Source organism: Pyxicephalus adspersus, chromosome 12, assembly GCF_032062135.1.
Source record: "Pyxicephalus adspersus chromosome 12, UCB_Pads_2.0, whole genome shotgun sequence".
Classification (NCBI taxonomy): Eukaryota; Metazoa; Chordata; class Amphibia; order Anura; family Pyxicephalidae; genus Pyxicephalus; species Pyxicephalus adspersus.
This window is the reverse complement of record NC_092869.1, coordinates 13015160-13033518: the sequence shown is the minus strand read 5'-3', so window position 1 is coordinate 13033518 and position 18359 is coordinate 13015160. Positions and strand designations below refer to the sequence as shown.

General features: G+C 36.3%; 1 long non-coding RNA gene across 1 annotated transcript; it reads left to right on the top strand.

Annotated features, from left to right (window-relative positions):
* Positions 1 to 234: 234 nt before the first annotated feature.
* LOC140341668 (uncharacterized) lies at positions 235 to 6493 on the top strand. The gene is made up of 2 exons (XR_011922928.1): positions 235 to 509; positions 4305 to 6493. It is a non-coding gene; the product is annotated as an uncharacterized lncRNA (long non-coding RNA).
* The last annotated feature ends 11866 nt before the right edge of the window (positions 6494 to 18359 follow it).

The following is an 18359-nucleotide window of genomic DNA, read 5'->3' as shown; positions in this document are numbered from 1 at the left end:
TACTTGTAACTAACTTTTGCACATTTTTTGCATAGGAGTCATTTTGATATCATTCTTGCTATTGGGTTGCTTGGACTTCTAATTTTAGGTACAATATATTATTATGTTATTATTGTTTTTTCGTATGTTCTATTATTATCATTCTATTATTTTAGGGAATTGTTTCTCAACCAGGGTTCCTCCAGAGGATGCTAGGGGTTTCTTGAGCAATTTGCACCTTTCAGGTAAGTTTAGGTGACACCAATGATATTTTTGGTTATCTATAAGGGTGACCTTCCTCTCAATCGGCTAGCAATATAAGAGGCATTTTTTCTACTGACCAACTGACTCTAATGTACTGTAAATTGTAGATTAAGTAAGAAGACCCAAAGACCAGAAAGGTGTAATGCGCCTGGGCACACAAACCACTACCGACTCCAGATATCCTTGAATAAGGTTTATTCAGAATGGTACAGCACAGCAAGGGTTAAGTCCAATCAAGCAAGGTACAGAAGGATAAGGCAAAGCAGGTCAGTAACAATCCGAGGTCAGGGCAGGCAGCAGACAGAATGGTCAATAACAATCCGAGGTCAGGGCTGGCAGAGTTCAATCAGAGTTAGGTTCAGACCGGGTCACTGAGGAGATGACAAGCAGAAGTTTTAAACACACAAAGACACACCCAAGCACACTGTGGTAACAGAGGCTATAGCGGGCAATGGGGTGATGGACAGGCTCTCCTTAAATAGCCAGGATGACCAATCACCTTGCGCCACCTGGCACTGTCTGATGGGAGACTGAGTAAATCCCCTGCAGCTGATTGGCCGCAGGGAATTCAAACTAACTATGTCCCGCCCTGGGGTGAAGCAGCCGAGTGCCACGCCCTCGGGGGGTACAAGAGGGACGCATGGTAACACGCGCACCTCTTCCCACAGTACCCCTAGGACGTGCACTACTTTGCACTTGCACAGTGCTGGGAGCAGGAACCACATTCAAAGGGATGCAAGGGCTGCTGCCTGGCTGATCAGTAATTAGTCCAGGGCGGATCCCTCCGCCTGCAGAGACAGACAAGCTGTGAGCAGAGGAGCAGCCTTGGTTATGCTGCTTGCTACTGAGGGGTCTCCCTCTGTGGCTGGGAACCCCAGGGACACCGCAGGCTCGCAGGGCGGTTAAGTTCCTTACAAAAGGTATTTAAAGGGTTTCCCCATGTTAAACATGCAGGGAAAGGTTGTTCTAGGGTATATAGTATTATTCTCTTTGCGCTGAAACAGTTATGTATTCGAAATTGTAATTCACTGTGGTAAAGTCCTGTGTTGGGCGATTTTTTGCAACTCAAAAATATTCATTTCATGTGAAGTAAAAAGAATTTTTATTTTGTTTCAAGGGTACAAACCATTAAATACACAATGGAAATACATACCTACATACATAATTTTACCTATGTTTACTGACAAAATCATTATGCTTGCCCTTTTTTGTGGCCTTTTTATCAAACAACACAGCCAAGTTGTCTCTTTTACTTCCCCTGAGTGTTGCTTGGCAGGTAGATACAGGAAGCTTATAAGAAGTGAGATTCAGGTATCCATATTAGTTTTATTTAAAAACATACATATTATTGGTTTATTATATAAGCAACAGTATTACCGTGACATGTTTATATATATATATATATATATATATATATATATATATATATATATATATAAATATGCTTAGATTTTAGTTTCTTTATACAGTGGTGAAACTGCAATTTTGTTTACTAACCCCTGGTTTCCAAGAAAATACTAAATACATACAAATACAAAACCACCACCAGATACCTCAAATTGTCATTAAAAGAAGAATATTAGTTTATACTCGGGTACAACCTAGTGCCATGCCCTGGAACTGCATTTGTCTCTGGATTGACAGATCCGAGCTGTCAAAGACAAGCTGTTAAAGCCGTAACGCGTTTTAACATGACAGGACACAGCACCATCTACTGGTTGCCCACACACATGCAAAAAGGATAATTCAAGGGCAAGAGACTTATTATTACCAACTCAAAAGAACAAATTATTTTAACCTGTTAAAAAAGGGGTGCCCCAGGGATTTCATTCTTTTTTTAATCCTAAATTGTAAGCTCTTTAGCAGGGTCCCCTCCTCCTGTGTCACTGCCTTAAAGATTAACATAATTTCTGATGCTCAACACTGAATAAACTTGGACTTTAATTATTGATTCATTTTTTTTATTTTCATTTATATCTGAGTGTTTTGTAGAGATGCTTAGAACAGTAAAATTTTGATTTGGATCCAGTCTAGTCGCATTGGTTGTGAAATCTGACTAGATTCAGAATTATAATTTTTTTTGTAATGAGCTGTGCTATACTTGTCAATGTGCTTATTGAGTACCATAAAAATAGGTGTTAGATAGACTGTTTGGAATTCAATAACATTTTCAAAACTATACTACCATGTGTATATATCAGTTCATAGAGCAACACGCAGTTTGTGACTCTCAGGTCAGTTTAACTCACACCAATGATCTTTTTAGCTATCTGTAAGCTTTCCCACTGGTCAACAATGTAAGAGACATTCTTTCTACTGACTACCACACTAATGTACTGTGAGTTGTGGATATAGTGAATATAGCAGGGGTTCCCCAAGACCTGAAACTTATTTAAAGGGTTCCCCTATGTTAAAAAGTAACTGGTGGTTGCTGTGCTAGCTGGGTGGTGAAGGCTAAGTAACTGTGGATGGTTGGGCACACATGGGATTTGTAGGGGGTAACTGTATGTTTGTTTTTATTCAACATTTTAACTTCATTACAGATGTTTTCTAAAGAAGCAGACAGTGATTTGTGAATTCATTCAAAACAAAAAATCCTTCCCTACCCCAATTTTTAGAAAACACTGAAAACTGCTAAAAAAGATGTAATTAAAATTGGTTTAACCACATGTACGTATCATGTATACTATCATATTATCCAAGGCTTTTATGATGTGTTTTAAACTCTGAGAATTCAAAGTAACATGCTGAGTTGCAATAAATCTTACATGCAGATGCATGAGAATATAGTCAATCTCCCTGTCACACTTACCACTTCCTCACTAAAGCGCAGACGCCGGTCTCCTGCGCATGCTGGTACTTCTGATGCTGGGCGTGCCTCTGTTTCCAAGCTTTATCAATTCCGTCCAATCTGCTGGCCAATCAGAAAATAGTCTCTTGACCAGCCCTGGCTATTTAGCTAGCTCACACACTGCACTCAGTGTTCGTGCAACGTGCCTCCATTGTACCGAGCCTCTAGTTCTGTGAGCTAGTTCCTGTTTACCTGTGGCTTAATTCAGTATTTCTTATGTCCAGCTCCTGCGTAAACCCCTCGTTGTTTGTTGTTTCCCAGCAATTTCCCCAGTGCTATTCCAGTGTTCCTGTCTGTCTGTGAATATTCCGGTGTCACCTGTACCTCCTGTTGCCCTGTTGCTTCCAGTGTCTCCTGTGTTCTCTGCCCACAGTGGCCTTTGTGTCACTGGTGTCTGTCTCCTGGATGCCTGGCAATGGACCCCTGGCTTCTGACCTGACCTCTCTTGTTTGCTGCCTTCCTCGATCCTGGCCTTTCTCGAATATCCTTCTGCTTTGTGATTTGATATCATGTTTTGCCCACCTTGGTGTGCCCAAGGACCACAACCTGGCGGTAACGCAACACCCTCACCATCAGAGGCTCTGAAGAAAACCTGGGGATTGCTTAGACTTTGCACCTTGGCCCTTCTCAGGGCTCACACCACCTCTGTGCAAGCCATGGCACCCCCTAGTGGTCATGTCTCTATGAGCATGACAGTCCCTATTCATTTGTACAGCACTGTGTATTATGTTGGCGCTATATAAATACTGTTTAATAAAAAATATTAATATTAGTGAAGAAAATTTAAAGTGTGCCTTAACAGCCCCAAAATTTGATGATACCTAGATAGAATACACCTTTGTAAGTGTCCACATACATTTTTCCTATGTCTAACATAGACAGAAAGATGGGCTATAATGAAACAATAATTTTAGTAGGGAGTGCTTTCATATTTTTTTTTGTTTGCGTTTTAGTCCTCAACCTTCAAGATGTAAGAGCTAGGTGAAGAGACAAGCGCAAAAAAACATGAATTATTTATGTTTTTTTTGGGATTGCAGCAGCACCAGAACACGGCAGAATCAGAAATGATATCAACTTTTGAGTTAAGGCCATACCTTAATTTAGAAGTTGATATCATTCTGCATGTTTTTTTTGCACTTGTCTTTCAGGCAGCTAAAATTTAAAATAGTATAAAATAGATTGATTTATTATAATTTTTTGTGTGTTTCAGGTGTCCTGAATACCCACACCTACTATGTGGAAATGGAGAAGCAGAAGATCTGTTTCATCCCCAGGCTGGAGCCCTAAAAAGAGGCCACATTCTCCCATACCATCCTCATGACTCACAAACCTTTTCAGAAAAGTTTTCTTCTATTTTTTGTCTCATAGTGTCTGTTTCAATGCACATTCCCAACCAAGTCTGCCATGACATCAGTCAAAGATTAAAAAAAAGTCCAACATGACAATCACATCATATTACAACTTTTTAATATAGGTGACTCTAAGCAGTAAATACAATGGCCTTTTGGACTAACTACAATATTACATTGTTACCTTGTGTTAGCCACCCTACACATACAGTACATAGTGTATTTTTTTTTATGATTGCCATGGTTTAGCACGACTTATTTTGTTGTCATGTATAGACACTGTTAGGCATTTTTTTAATTTTCATAAACATACATTCTGACACTACTGTGACAATGAGTGAAAAGCCATACATATATAAAATGACATATTTTGTATATCTTTTTAATACAAGCAGTTGAAATGAAAACATGTGCTGTTTGCCTCCGCTGACTGTTATCAGATAGCATTGTTCCTAGCAAACTATGTGGACTACTAAACACTTTATAATAAATAGAGATAAGCATGAGAAGAGTTCCATACTTATTGTTGTGTCGCTAGAACAAAAATGGGGGACAGTCTCCACACAAACCTCATTTAAAACCTGGCAGAGGACCTCAATCTTCACTGTTTTAGACATGACAGTTTGAACCGAAGAGTTTTTTTTTTAAATCACCTAAACCAGGGGTGTCCAAACTTTTTGCAAAGAGGGCCAGATTTGGTGAAGTGAAAATGTGTGGGGGCCGACCATTCAGCCTGACATTCTAAATTATCAACATTAAAAGCAAATGAACTATTTTATGAAATTTTTGTTGCAAATGGCATACTTTTCATTTCTACTCACAGAACACAAATAATTATCTATAAAAGTTTTTTGTCAAAATTGCTCTGCCAAAATAGATGTATAGGTTCTCTTATTGCAGCCTGACATTTCTTATGGGGTCTGGTCAAATGTGCACTGGCAAGCTTGGCCACTCTTCTCATGCCAAACACCATAATAGTTTCCTTGTGTTTTACTATATATATATATATGATTATGTTGCTAAGTAACTAACAGCTGTAAAATTCAACAATACCAGTAACATTTTTTTAAATACATTTTTTTTAATAAATATTAAAAACAAGCAATAATACAGCAAGACGTGCAAACCACATGTCCACACGTTTTGTGGATCTGGTCCACTTCTTCAGGAGGGGAAATTTCTCATGATTTTGAATGTAAGTAATAAAATTGTATATGTTTTATTTTTTGGGATTTTGTTATTATGTGATTGAATGTTTATTCATTGTATGCTATATTGAAATTATATATATATGTTTTTACCCATTGAAATAAATATCCTCCTGATGAAGTGGACCAGATCCACGAAACGCATGGAGGATGATTCACACACATGTGGTTTGCATGTTTTGCTGTATTATCACTTGTTTTTATTATTTATATTAAAACATTTCAATGTTACTGATATTGTTGAATTGTACAACTGTTAGTTACTCTGCAACATAATCTTGTGTATATATATATATATATATATATATATATACTGCCTTTAAAGTCCCTCATTTTTCCTTTTTCTACTTTTTCTTTATTTTGGGATGTGGCAGGTGTAATTTTAGTCAGACATAATTTTACACTTCTACCTGATCTGCAGCAGATCCCTTTGTACAACTATAAATGAACATGGGGGGGGCGTGGTCGTACGGAGCCCAGTGTCAATGCAGGCTCCGTACAGAGCATGTACTCAGGGTTAGGGTAGGTGTGGTCTACGCAGGTCCCGCACAGCACACAGCCACTACAACATAAGGATTCCCTGTGTGCACACACATGGCCGAATATTATTGATTGGATGACAGAGGCTGCGGGCCAGTGAAAACCTGAACACGGGCCGCTATTGGCCCGCAGGCCAGACTTTGGACATGCCTGACCTAAACCATTTAAATTATAGAGCTTATTAATCAATTGTGTCTCATAGATGTTCCTCATTTGACTTACCCACTAAACACAATGTCATAGCCAACATCTTTACTGGGATCTGGAGATTAACAAATAATTAATAAACTACAAACAGTTTATTTTTTTCTGAATTTCATTATGCAATCATAACCAATATTGAGCATTCAATTCAGAATATTTATAATTGAAAAGTTGCAAAATGGTGGCAGTGAGATAATTAATGTCCATGCAAACTCCGCTTTACCCATTAGAGTTACATACACCATTCATTGGCAAAGTGTATTTTTTCCTATATAGAAGTGAACCTCCTCTTAGAGCTTCAACATTACATTACATAAAATCACACTTTTATGATATCCTTTTAGCTAAAGTGTTAAATTATGTAAAACTTGCAAGGGAGTTTTTCATGTATACAGGAATCTGTATTTTACCATCAGCACACAAAGTACAAGTGGTAAAACTCTTAAAAGCTTTAGAGAGATTATATTTTGCACAAGAACTTGTAAAATACTGAACAATGTATATTTAAAACTTTTTTACTGTGTTAGGAATTATGTAATTACTTAATTGTATTTTTACTTTTAAAATACTTTTTGAATAAACATAGCTCAGGTATCAAAGTTAAATAGTAGGTAAGGTTGAAAAAAGACATAAATTGCTGAGTTATATATCGGAGTTGTTTGTTATAGAACTTCAATAAAAATTAAATGTTTAAAAAAAAGATATAAGACATAAGTCCATCAAGTTCAACCACTAGGGAAATAAAGATATCCCAGATATAAAACCCTATAGACATAATTGGTTCAGAGGAAGGCAAAAAAAAAAAAACCCTGGTACAATTTGCTTTAAAAGGTGGAAAAAATTCCTTCCGGATTCCATGAGGCAATTAGATGTACCCTGGATCAACAGTCACTGTTATTTTTACTTTAAAGTCTTAATACCCAGAGTATATTCTGTGCTTCTAGAAAAACATCCAGCTTTTCTTAAAGAAATCTATAGTAGATGCTGAAACTAGTTCCTGAGGGAGCTGAAATGGTACTTTTATTCCCAAACTCTATATAATTTATAAAGATGTTAAACAGTAAAGGTCCCAACACTGAACCCTCATTAGAATAGATTTGCGGGCATATGCAAAATCTTTTTTGTAGAAAATAGAGAGTTAATTTTCTTTGGTTTGGTATGGAAATATTTTTGTGAATCTTCATGGAAATTTGGCCAACATTTGTGAACTCCAGCCTTTCTCAACCTTTTTTAACATGGGGGAACCCTTGAAATAACTCTCATGCCTTCAGGGAACTCCTGCTATAATTACTACATTCACAGCTTGTAATATATTAGAATGATAGTCAGTAGGAAGATTGTCTCCTACATTGCTGGACAGTGAAAAGAATGTCACCCTTACAGATAACTAAAAGGATAGTTGGTGTCAGTTAAATTGACCTTAGAGGCATAAACTGCTCATTGCAGTCCTAACAACCTCTGGAGGAACCCTAGTTGTGAAACACGGGTCTACAAAGGAGTGGATGTTAATTTTCAATTCAGGCCATATGAAGCACTAATAAGCAAGTATAAGATATGAGAATACATACAGTGTCTAAAACACTGCTAAAAAACAACAAAAATGAAAAAACACTATTGCTTCCTATATAAAATTGTCAAATCTCTCTAATACATTAAAAATGTGGCTTGTTTTTATAGGATGATTGCTTATAAAACAGGCCCTGCATTATAAAAGGGACCTGTGATACAAATTATGTATTTCTGATGGTGAATCTGTAGACTTTTAGGCCATATGTTTACAATTCACAGGAGAAATGGTGGAGAAATGCAGGCCAACATCAGCGCATGCTATATATAATCAAAAATTCTAACAAAACGAATTCAACTATTCTAAACTAAAAGTAAATAAGAAAAGAAGTAAACTCCAGATAAAATGTGTGTGCACACAAATTGTTTTTTCTTCCTTACTATCTACAGCATTTCTATTTTTACCCCATTTCAATATATTATTTGCTTGTTTATGAGCTGTGTCTGCAGTTTATTTCTGAGGTCTTTTTATTGAAGCTTGTTACAAGTATGCTATAAATCCTCAACATGCAAAAGAGCAGTGGTCAGCCTTATAAAAAGTTGCTACATTTTTTTATTAAAAATATGTGATCTATCAACACTGATACCATAGATAGAACCTAACTGTATGCCAATGGGCACTATGCCACTATTACAGACACCAATTTATTTTTCAGAGAAGAGTCAGTTGTCAGGCTTTTCTGGCAAAATTGCAGTTGTGTTTCCAATGTTACCCTCATACAATACATCTCCTATTTCAGAACCTTTTTTAATAATGATAATAATGATAAATTTAATAAACCTTGTAAACTGTTAAAAACTATTCTGTCTGTTCCTTCTAGGCTCTCCACCATTGTCCCAGTGACAATGGTGGAGACCCCTTCAGCAGATGAGGGTGTCACCCACTTCCGCAGATGCAGCTGATGCCAGGCTCTGTGAATGACCCTGGGCTCCCTGTGAGGCTGGTAATTATTTATTGTGGTGATGATACTTGGTTGTGAGGAAGAGACGGATGGTGATGATACTGGGTTGTGAGAGGTTGATAATGGAGATACAGAGGAGGGAGTGGATGGAGATAATGCTGGGCTTTGAAGATGATAATGATGATGGTACTGGGCTGTGATGATACTATGCAGGAGTCTGATATGGCAGTTGGATGTGGTGTCCTGGTTAGTATTTTGTGATGCTGGCTTAATCTGTAGTTACCATCTATGACATCAGCACCAACCAATCACAGAAGACAACACACTGACTTTTTGATTGGATAGAAAGCCTTGGTGGGGAGCTTGAGTAGTGAGGGAGGACTGCTTCTATATATGTATTGAATGTTTTCTTTTTCACGGATACAAGATGTAACAGTGCCAGCGGCATTGGTGGGACTGACATTCCAGTGCAGGTAAGAGAGAATAGATACTATATAATATTAGTTCTGATGTTAGATTTTAGGTCCACTTTGTTATTTTATCTCCTTGAGCCCTTAATAATCCACCATATAAATCTGGTGTGTTTTACGAACCCCAGAAGGAAGGGCTATGTAATGAGTTTGATCAATAGGTGTATTGAGTAATAGCAGTTTTCCAGAATATTTAACTCTATCTCAAATCCTTAAAGGCTGGGAAACAATTTGGTTGATAATATCTCTGTAGAACCAGGGGTGTGGGGGTCTAGAAAATGTTGTCTGTTGCTGCATTGGCAATTTATTTAAACTAAATCACAGTAGGGTTTAGCTTGACATGCATAGGCTCAAAGAGGACTTTTTTTGAATGTCTAGGTCTGGGGCTGCCTCAGATGTACTGTAATTGTACTGTACTGTAAAAAGTGTATTATGTGGAGGGGTACATGAACTGGGAGGGATGTAAATAGTAACAACAGTTTGAGGGGTGGTATCAGCTTAGGGCCAGTGATTCTTACAATAAAATTTAATTTTTACCAGCTTTTCAAAATACTTAAAAACCAATATAATTTATAGCAATATAAACTACATGCTCCTCATATTTTGCTACATTTTGATTATAAAGTGTTCATATTTGCTAGAAAGTTTTCCTGGTCCTTGGAGATGTGCTTCCAAAATAGTTAGAAACCTAATTTAGCCAAGAAAGAGGGAGTCCTCCAAAAGACTCCTCAGATTAGGATTAAGATCTCTGAAATGGTTACTGGAGAGTTAATTGCATACACAATGCTGGAAGAAGAGCTGGACAAAGTGGACTAGAACATGCAACACTTCCAAAGTGGACAGATACATTGCTGTGAAATATGGGAATAAAATCATGCTTTTGGATCATTGAAGACTGAAGATGTAGAAAACCATGGGTGGATGCATCCTATGCACCTTTAAAAAAATAAATATTGTTTTTGACGGAACCCCTTTTTATTAGACTGTACATTTTTAATTTCATTATGTGTGAGATTTTTTTTTTTGCTGGCTGGCTTAAAACCATTGCCCTGCCATTGCATCATTCTCTGTTGTTAGTGTGTAACATATTAGCCCTGATTTATTAAAGTTCTCCAAGGCTGGAGAGAATACATTTTCAACAGTGAAGCTGGGTGATCCAGCAAATCTGGAACGGATCTGGTTCAGGATTGAAAACATTTGCTAAGAAAAGCTTGAATTTTAGGAAATCCCTTACAGGTTTGATGGATTACCCAACTTCACTGACGAAAGTGTATTCTCTCCAGCCTTGGAGAACTTTAATAAATCAGGGCCATTGGATCAGCTAGCTATTTGCTTTTTTGGAAGCAACTGGAATTCTTCCACTTTCCCTCAAAGGTGATGACTGGGATTCTGCTTTGTTGCTATATCTATAAAAGGAGGAGAAAGGATAAATAGTTGCCTCCAGGTGAGCATATATTTCATAGCTGGGAACTAGTAGTATGGTATCCATATGTATTTCCAAATGTATACAACAAACTAAATAAATTAATTGTTAATTGTCCCTAAATGATTGATGAACCTCCACTAATGCAGAGACTAGTGTGATTATTACTACAGCAAAAAAAAACATGTAGTGGTGTATAAGTTTCAAGTGCAAACTACAATAACAGCATAAAACATAGTGCTTGCCATTTCTATAGTTCTTATCTCCTTCACAGCTATTCTGGTGTCATGGATATTGGAGAAATCAAATTTAGGATTTTAAGTGTGGGTAATATTAAAACAAATTGTTTTTTTAATACCAACTGGGTTGCTAAACTTATGTAGCTGTTGGGCCATTCCAAGACACCAATATAGCACTGCTTTGGACTCCTATTGTGTGCTGCTTCCCCACCTTTTAGATTGTAAGCTCTTCTGGTTCTCTCCTCCTCCTGTGTCAGTATCTGTGTCTGTCTGTTATTTGGACCCCTATTTATTGTACAGCGCTGCGTAATATGTTGGCGCTATATAAATACTGTTTATTCATAATAATAATAATAAAAATCATAAGGTATCAAAAAGTCCAATGGCACATGGGGACTATAACATGAAACAATTTTTACCACCTGAAAGCAGTTTAGAGTCACAGTTCAACAGGTTTATTTTGTCACACAAGTCAGCAACTACCGGTAAGAGTACTTTATGAATCAAGCTGCAATATTATAATAAATCCCATAATTGACCATGGAATAGCTGAAAGACATAAAAACAGAAGATAAAAGAAAATAATTGTTCCACAGTGTACTTGTTTTTAAGAAAAATGGCTACAATACTTTAATGAAACATGCTTCATACATTCTTTAAAAAATGTATTTAACATATAACATTTGTTTTTAATGATTACTGACCTATTTCCTACTATAATTCTATTCTATTTTATGTTCTTGACAATGTAACATTAGAGCGATTTTACTTTCCAAAGCAGGAATGTTTAAATGCATTTACAGTATACTGTGGTGCTTTAGTCCAGTTGTTGGTCAAAAACACAGGGGTATCCAAATTTGGTATTGCTGTGATTGCCATATGTATTGCACTACATTAAAATAATAAACCCATTATAATAATATAGAAGCAGAACTTATCTGACAGTGAGCCAATTTCCACTAGAGTGTTGTGATACTGCACACATTTACATACAAAATCATGTTCATTATTTCAGAGCGCAGCAACGCATATAACATGTGCCAGCGTACTGGGTTACATTCATCTTTCAGTGCACTGCACTTCTTAAAATCCAGCAGCACATTTTATATGATATCCCGTTATTTGGAACCACATAATATATACTGTATAGTCTCACCAGCTACTTTTTAGGAACACCTTACTAATACTTGTTTTTTTACTTCAAAACTGCTGTGATTCTTTGTTCTGGAAACTTTCCTCAGGGATTTAGTCCATATTGACATGATAGAATCACTGCTGCAGATTTGTTGGCTGCATATCCACAATGCATATCTCTCATTCCACAACATCACAAAGATGCATTATTGGATTGAGATCTGATGAATGCAGTGAACTCATTGTCATGTTCAATGACAAGGATGGGCATAGTTGAGGGGAGGGTTTTAGATAAGTATAAGGAGTTTCCAGTGTTACACACAAACATTGGATTGGGCAGTACTACTTGTAATGAAAAAAAATAATAATTTGATACAAAAGAAAAAAACAAAACAAAAAAAACCCACAGGCGGTTAATATGCAAGTTAGGGTCGATAGGTTTAGAAAGGTCAGTCTGTAAATGGATAGAGAACTGGCCTAAAGATCGCATCCAGAGAGTAGTGATTAATGATTCATACTCTGAATGGTCTAAGGTTATTAGTGGTGTACCCCAGGGTTCAGTGTTGGGACCTTTACAGTTTAACATATTTATAAATTATATAGAGTTTGGGATTAAAAGTACCATTTCTGTGTTTGCAGATGACACCAAACTATGTAATGGAATTAGGTCCATACAGGATGAATATAATCTACAAGCAGACCTGAATGTACTGTTTGATTGGACAGCCAAGTGGCAAATGACATTTAATATGGATAAATGTAAAGTTATGCGTTTGGGGGCAAATAACATGCATGCTTCATACTGTCTAGGGGGAATACATTTGGGGGAGTAGAAAAGGATCTGGGGGTTCTGGTAGATCATGGACTTAATAACAGCATGCAATGCCAAGCAACAATAACTAAAGCTAGTTCTTTCTTGTATTAAGAGTAATATACTGCAAAGATGGAGACATAATCCTGCCAATGTACAAAGCATTGGTCAGACCACATGGGGATATGATCACCCTGTATAAATATATAAATGGTCCATATAGAGAACTCTCTTCCCCATTATTCACTTTGAGATCATTACAAAGAACAAGAGGGCACTCTTTGCGTCTGGAGGAAAATAAGTTTAAGCTCCGGATAAGGAAGGGATTCTTCACTGTAAGGTCTGTGAAAATGTAGATTTGGCTCCCTCAGGAAGTAGTTTTAGCAAGTTCTATAGGTTGCTTTAGGAAAAAGCTGAATGCTTTTCTAGAAGCACAGAGTATAACTGGGTATTAAAGCTTTAAATTAAAGATAACAGTGACTGGTAATCCAGGGAACATCCGATTGCCTCAGGAAATCAAGAAGGAATTTTTTTCCTCAGTAGAAGCAAATTGTACCAGGGTTTTTTTTTGCTTTCTACTAGATCAACTATGTAAATAGGGTTTTATATCTGGGATTTGATTATTTCCGTAGTGGTTGAACTTGATGGACTTATGTCTTCTTTCAACATGACTAACTATGTAACTATAAGCATGTATTTATGTTGTTGACATCAAAATCTGACCGTACCTTCTAAATGTTGTAGCAAAAACAAGACTCATTAGATCAGACTTTTTTTTTCTAATCATGACTTTTGGCATTAACAAAACTTTTTCATCGAAAGAACTGCTGCTCACTGGATGTTTTCCTTTTATTTTGCACCATTGTTCATAAACCTCAGAGATGGTTGTGTGTAAAAATCCCAGCAGATCATCAGTTTGTGAAATACACAAATCAGCCTGCCTGGTAACAGCAACCATGCATATTTTAAAGCGGAACTGTACTAAAAATAAAAAAAAAACTCAACTTTACTTCTGCAGATCCCCTGATCCCTCCATACTTGGCCTCAATTAGGTCCTATGCTGTCCTGGAGTCTTCCTTCGTTCTGGCCTGGAGGAAGCACTGGGTGTCGCCATCTGCTCTCGTCTTCCTTGTTTTGGCTACGTCACACGATCTCGCACTGCTCAGGTGCGAGATTGGGTGGCGTAGATTGCTGTAACCAAATTAAAAAAAAAAGTGCCAATCTCACTGCATGTGGTGTGCTGATATTGGGCATAAGCAGAAGAAGCAGCCTGAAGCCTCCGGAGATACATGATGTAGGTATCCCAAGAGGCTTTGCGCGTCCATTTAGTCTTTACTGCCACGGCGGTAAAGACAGAATGGGAGGGGCTTCCCTATTTTTTAAAAAAAAAAAAAAAAACAGGGAGTAAAAAAAAGCATTTTCTTGCCTATGAAAGGTTTTTTTTTACATTTTATATACAGTAAATGTTTTACTGATAGGTCACTTCATCTCCTCTCTTCCCCATATTTATGCTCAGTTTATATTTTAGCAGGCTGTCCTCACAATGTCTACATGCCTAAATACACTAAGTTTCATACCAAGTGATTGACTGATTAGATATTTACATTAACAAGAAGTTGATTGGGTGTACCTTGCAAAGTGTATACACATATATTATTCTGTGCCAGAAATAGGCATTTAGTTGAATATTTTACCATCTACCAAAGTATTTTAAGATTGGGACCAAAAGTTTTCAATCTGCCATCAAATTCTGTGTTTATATATGTAAGTTTAAGCACAGTTTTCCCAGAGATGTTTCCGTAGATATCTGCCTTCAAAGTGGGACAGCAGGTTGGGATTCTTGTTTCACACTCTGTATAATGTTCCTTTATATTTAGAAGCTGTGTGATATATTATGAAATACTATTGATGGTCAGAAGAGTAAAATAACATTGTATTTCCAAATTTTTGTGCATGTTTAGATTTAGCGAAAGGGATTGGTTCAGCTTAGTGAAGTGTTACGATGTCTTGTATTTGTAATACAAAATCAAAAAATCTATTGTGTCTATCTATATTTACATTGTTATATATTATATATGTTATATATGTATAGTTCTAGCAACTCCAGAAAAAAATTGAGATCTTAGTGCTTTTTAACTCTTTGTGATTTTAATGTTTTTATAATAAATATTATGTGTTAAATTAATTATCTGGTTGATGATATCTTCCTTAAATGTCCCCTCTTTTGTATGATCGTAGTTTAGCAACTAAAAATAAAAATGGTGGAGTGTGATGTCATCTTATGAGTAACACAAAGAGCCAATACTATGGAACAGCCTTTCAAATTTTTTAGTACCCTATTAACAGCATTTTTAATATACTGGGACAAAAATGTCAGCAAAGCTATAAAAAACACACAGAACAATGGTCAAATATTAAATACATTTATTAGACATTCTAATTTGTTTTTAATTTGTAATGCAGTGAAATGAAAAATATTGTTAAGAAAAGTGTAATTTCAAAGAGAGTAGGGAAAGAATTATGCATCAGATGAGCTGCAACAAAAGTTGCGAGTGACTACAAGGTGCTGACAGTGGGTGAGGCTTAAAACATTCCTTGTACCTACAAAATACAACAAAAACATGCATTGACTAATGTTTCACAGACACATTTAAACCTCAGCACAATACTTTTTTACTTTCCTTTTCTTTTGTCCTTTTGTATTATGTGTATATTTGTATTGCATAAATTACTAAAAAAAAATCAATAAAAATTACCTGAAAAAAAAAGCACAGCACAATCCTTTTTATAAACTAAAACCTATCTATTGTAATGCTCTTTTGCATAAAATATTTAAATAAAAGTGACTTTTTGAGCCAACCCTAAAGAAGCTCATTTTTACCTCCATCACACTCCACCACCACCCTTCTTTTAACACTGATCATCTTTGCACTTTGCATTCTTCCTCCACCACTAATTATTTCTCCACCACTATCTACCACTTATCACCTCCGTACCTCCCCAAAACACCTTCCCTGTAGATCTGCACCAACCAAACTGATCCTGAAAAACAAGGTCCATCTACATGAAATATGCATCTGGTGCTCTCATATATGTAGGAAAACAAAACCTTCTTATGTCTAAGATGTTGGGCATTGCTTCCTTTGGCACTGGGATCTCATCTTAACAAAAAAAATTTTTGGATCATTAAATATTTTCTGTTGATTATATTTTTATAATTATTGACTAGATATGTAAGGCACGTCATATAAAGGTCTTAAAGCAAGTTTACAAAGTCAGAAAAATATACAAAATAAAGTTATGTTTCCATTAGTATGGAAATTCTGTTTGGTAAATGTCATACAAAATGAATATAAACATCATAATAAAATATAATGCTTATCTCTGGGCTTTGTAAAGCACTGAGTGATATGTCAGCTCAGTATAAATACAAACTACTAATTATATTACCTCTGAGGAGCAGTAATGTTCAGTAACATATATTCACTCAATTAAAACATCCAAAAATAGTAACAAACAAGACAACAAACAGGCTTTTACTTTTTTCCCCTGAACAGTATACATGTAAATATAATATCATACCACAATTTTTCAACCTATCCACAAATTTAAATCCATTGAAGCTTTTTTTTTGATTTGTTGAACTCCTTAGGCTATGTTCACACGGGCTTGCAGTGTGGATGCCACTTCCTCACACCACTTAACTACTGGTTTTGGGAAGATGCTAGATGTCTCTTTTGGGCTGCCAGAAGTGGGCAGTTCTGTAGCGCTCATTGTTGCCCGCTGTCAAATCCGTTCTTTGTTTTTTTTTATTAGAAAGAACCAGCAATGCGGGTGGATGAGTGGCTAGCAGCTGAAAACATTTTTCTTTAGTAAGAAAAACAATGCTGTCTAGAATGCTGCATAACATGACCCTTGCTTTCTATGTGGAAACCATGGTCTCTTCTCAGAGGTCCAAGTCCATTGTTCATGACATCTGCAATGAGCAAAACTCATCAATATGGAAGAAAACAGGCACCCATATGTAAGAGTGAGATCCAATATTTATTACATTAGTGCACAACTTCTTGGTGTTAAAACAGATTTTACTATTATCCCCGGTACTCAGTGGAGTGATGCTGCATCACTAGTTAAATCAGTGTTTTAAAAGTTGTATAAAAAATATTTTCACAAAACAATTCTGCATTAGTTTTCAAGTGTCACAAGTGGGTGCCTCTGTGCAAAGGCAATAGTTTTGTTTCTAACACTTTTCCTTCTTGAAACCCCCTGCGCTAGAAACTTTCGAACATTGAAAGCAACCATCATCTACCTGTATGCATGTGGAGAAAGCTGTATTTTTTACAAGCTTTATTTTAAGGATGTAACAAAGATACAAAGCATATGTGACCTATGCAGGTGAGTGCGCCATTGGAACCTTGTCATCAGTCTGTACATAGCCTAAGACTTCAAACATTTGTTTTAATGACCTAGACTGTATTTAGCTAGTTTGTTTGTTTAATATTTTAATAATGCATCTGTGAAGAATACAAAATGTACAAAAAGAAACAAGACAAAATTATTCTTTAAAGAACAATAACAGTAAAGAAAAAGCTTTTGCCTTTATTGTCCAACATACTCTGTAAACTTTAGGTCTCCAAGAAGGGACCTCTCAGTGTGTTTAGGCATTCTTGGGCTAAATGTAATCTCCATTTTGTGCTCAACAGTATAAATGTGCTATCATAGTGCTATCCTTTTCCTAGTAGGTAGGGTATCTATGAATAGCTCCTATACTGGAAAAAAAATTCTCATCTAATTAAAGTACAGTTAGGGTTTAATCTTCATTCTTTTTCTTCACATGCTGCAAGGTCACCTATGTCTTACACATAATTTATCCTTACAGTAAAAGGTTTCATAGTACTAGCATTAGGTAGGGTGGCCCTATTAATAATATTATTACTTATTAGTTTTATATCAGTAAAGCCATTCATTTATGTGATGGATTTACATTTCTTTCCTTTTCTGTTGTAGGCTGCAAATACAATGAATGCTTTGCATAACAATTTGTACTATTAGAAGGTTTTACTTTAGATTTAACTTAGATTTTTATTTCTTTAATTATGAAAGAGGATTAACAATCACCGGTTCAACAAGTACATCACCGATACAGGGTGACAATCCAACAATCATAATATACCAGTGCACATAATACAATGTCTGTATAAAGCAAGATACCCGTTTATGATTAGGGCAAAAAAAGAACCAGGGGAGGGGTATTAAAGGAGGAGAGGGCAATATGGGGGAATAGAGAAAATGAAGTCCACGTCAGGTCATCTTTAAAAGGTTTTACTACTTATTTTGGTATATATTAAAAAAGTCTCTGCAGGTCAGCCATGAGCAACAGTGTCCCTTTCTCTGCATAAAAGGAATGCTTCTTTCAAAT